Raw genomic sequence first — 3,546 nt, 5'->3', positions numbered from 1 at the left:
CCTCAGACTTCGCTGCATTGATTTTAAAATTTGACCATGTAACAAAGTGATCTATTTCAGCCATAACAGCATGGATGGATATATGTGATTGAGTGATATATACTAGGACATCATCAGCAAATAGAGAGCACTTGTACTCGGTGCCTCCCACCTCAATCCACCTAATATTGGGGTTATGGCGAATTGATGAGAGCAGGTGCTCCGTCACTAGGATGTATAAGAGAGGGGACAGAGGACATCCCTGCCTTGTCCCATTGGTGATTGTGAAAGGTGATGAAAATGTTCTGACGCACCCCCTGGGCCTTGGGACACCCGGAGCCGGACCCTTTTTGGTGGATACTGGTGGTTGTAGTCTTCGTGGCGGCGACCCGGTTCCGTGGCTCAGGGCGGTCAAACCAGTGGCGGAACTATTTATGTGGTTTTGATGTTTAAATGTCCGACTACGCCACCCGTGGATTGCGGTCAGAGTGAACCGCCGCTACAGGGCAGACCGCTGAGGCTGGTGTTGTGGGTGCAGCAGAGCGTAGCATAACTCCCCACGGGAGGAGTATAGCCTCAGGGCAGTGTATGCGGAGGATGGGGGTGATGGTGCAGGGCAGCAGCAGTAACGACACGGAGTCAGTGATGCAGTTCAGGGCCTTTACTCACAGTTCTTATTATCCAGACCACGTCTGCAGGTAACGGCTGCCCACGTCGTACTGTGCTCACCAGGTGAGGGGCTCAGACAACTCCCAGATAACTTTGGAGCACTTCACAGGACCCCCTTTGTGTGTCCTTTGTCTGGCCTTTCTTACCAACACTTCTGTCCGGCTGCCTCGGGCCTCCTCTTGGTAAACTTGGCGCCTGTTTCCCTGACCCTATGTGGTGCCTTCCTAGCGGGTGTAGCGAGGGGCTGCGCCACATAAAATGTCAGAGCCTCCGGTTTCTTGCTGAGGGTCGTTTCCTGCCTCCACTAGTTCGGGGAACGGTCTCCCCCTTTGGCCTGACCCCTCCACGCAGGTGGATTCGGGCGTGCGGTGGCGACTCGCCCATCCGCACCCCTGGGATCCCTTCATTCCTCGTTCCTGGAGCCTTCTCCGCTCCTCTTCCTTCCTTCTCCCTCTTCCAGGCCTGGGCCTCTGTTACTAGGCCCGCCTCCGGAGCAGAGCTCATGCAGAGCCCCTGCTCCCTGCCACTTCTGCTCAGACTTCTCTGCACTGAACTAAGATGGTGCCCACCTTTTATACTCCCTTCTCAATGCACCCAGGAACTGCTTCCTCCCTGCTCCTGCACTACAGGGTTCCCCTTCCTCAGTGTTCCCTCCCCCCACTCCAGCCAGGGACAGGGACTGTCGTGCCCATCTCAGGGGCATATTGGTCGCCCTGCCCCACGGCAATGTGGTGTAATGCATGCAGGTGTCGGGTCCTGATCCACACTCCATCCTTACCTGAGAGTGAGATATCACACCTCTGGGTGAGGTGCAATACGTCTGTAGCAACCGAGCCCTCGGTGCTACAGTTCCATTTATCTTCAGCCTAGGTGACGTATTACGATAAAGGGCCGTGATTTTGGCTATAAAAGGGTCCCCTAGACCCCTACCCCAAGCTTTTTAAGAGAATCATATATGGCGTGCCAGGAGACCCTATGGAATGCTTTCTCAGCATCCAACGAGAGTATCTAATTACAAATTTTAAACTGCATCTAGCCCAGGAAATACTTTGTGCCTAGTAGCAGTGTCTGCTAGTCAGCGGATTATCCCGGCTGTTAAGCAAGCTGCACCACCTGTAGTTTAGACACTTAATTTTTTCAAAGGAAATGCTTCGGGACCATGGGATACTTAGTGAAGAGCATCAGGAGGCACCCCAAGGCATAGGGGCTGGGACTGGCAGTAGGATGCCTTGCGGTGGACAGCCGAGCTCGATCCTTATAAAAGCTTTTTAACTGCAGCAGCTTTAGTGGACGCTACTGGAGCTGGAATTACCGCGGCTGCTGGCATGAGACTTGCCCTTCAATAGATCCTTGTAAATGGATTTAAAGTGTATTCATTCAAATTAGAGAGACAATTTAAATTAAAAAGCTTAGAGCTGCCTCCACCACAGGGGGGCTCGCTCGACCCACCAGCGGACAGGCACCAGTATTGGGAGAGGGGGGCTGGCCGTCAGGGTTCACCGCGGCTCTGGCACAAACCCGGCGACACGGAGGTGGCACGGGCAGGAGCGGACTGGCCGTGTCGGCTTCTCACTTTTTGGATTTTAGAAGGGCATGACATGCCTATATCTGTGTCTCCCCCTCCTTTTACTCCTCCACCTCTTTTATTTTCGCATGACTATATGTACTTGTCACTTTTCCATGTGTTAGTTATGTCTTCTGAGCAGTTTGTCAGCTTTTGGACACCTTTGAAGGTGTTTTCTATGTGTTTCTATGTGTTTTTGTTTGCCTACCATTGGTTTTAACGGTGTTCGAAGGTGTTCAACGAACAGTTCGACGAACAGTTCGGCGAACACACGGGTGTTCGACGAACCGAACCGAACTCGAACACTACGGGGATGGCTCAACACTAGTAATGACTCTACATAACAGATCCGTCTGCGTGTAATGACTTTATATAATAGATCCCTCTGTGTGTAATGACTCTATATAATAGATCCCTCTGTGTGTAATGACTCTATATAATAGATCCCTCTGTGTGTAATGACTCTATATAATAGATCCCTCTGTGTGTAATGACTCTATATAATAGATCCCTCTGTGTGTAATGACTCTATATAATAGATCCCTCTGTGTGTAATGACTCTATATAATATAGGAGTTTCACTTTTTGTATTGAAGAACTAAAATAAACTAACTTTTTGATGATGTTTTAACTTTGTGAGAGGCATCTGTGTGTGTGTGTTTGTATATATATATATATATATACAGTGCAGACCAAAATTTTGGACACACCTTCTCATTTAAAGATTTTTCTGTATTTTCATGACTATGAAAATTGTACATTCACACTGAAGGCATCAAAACTATGAATTAACACATGTGGAATTATATACTTAACAAAAAAGTGTGAAACAACTGAAATTATGTCTTATATTCTAGGTTCTTCAGAGTAGCCACCTTTTGTTTTGATGACTGCTTTGCACACTCTTGGCATTCTCTTGATGAGCTTCAAGAGGTAGTCACCGGAAATGGTCTTCCAACAATCTTGAAGGAGTTCCCTGAGATGCTTAGCACTTGTTGGCCCTTTTGCCTTCACTCTGCGGTCCAGCTCACCCCAAATCATCTCGATTGGGTTCAGGTCTGGTGACTGTGGAGGCCAGGTCATCTGGCGTAGCACCCCATCACTCTCCTTCTTGGTCAAATAGCCCTTACACAGCCTGGAGGTGTGTTTGGGGTCATTGTCCTGTTGAAAAATAAATGATGAACCAACTAAACGCAAAACGGATGAAATAGCATGCCGCTGCACGATGCTGTGGTAGCCATGCTGGTTCAGTATACCTTAAATTTTGAATAAATCCCCAACAGTGTCACCAGCAAAGCACCCCCACACCATCACACCTCCTCCTCCATGCTTGA

The sequence above is a fragment of the Phyllobates terribilis genome, unplaced genomic scaffold, assembly GCF_046119375.1.
Source record: "Phyllobates terribilis strain yellow unplaced genomic scaffold, ASM4611937v1 Scaffold_11__3_contigs__length_659146591, whole genome shotgun sequence".
In the NCBI taxonomy this organism is placed as follows: domain Eukaryota; kingdom Metazoa; phylum Chordata; class Amphibia; order Anura; family Dendrobatidae; genus Phyllobates; species Phyllobates terribilis.
This window is presented reverse-complemented; position numbering follows the sequence as displayed.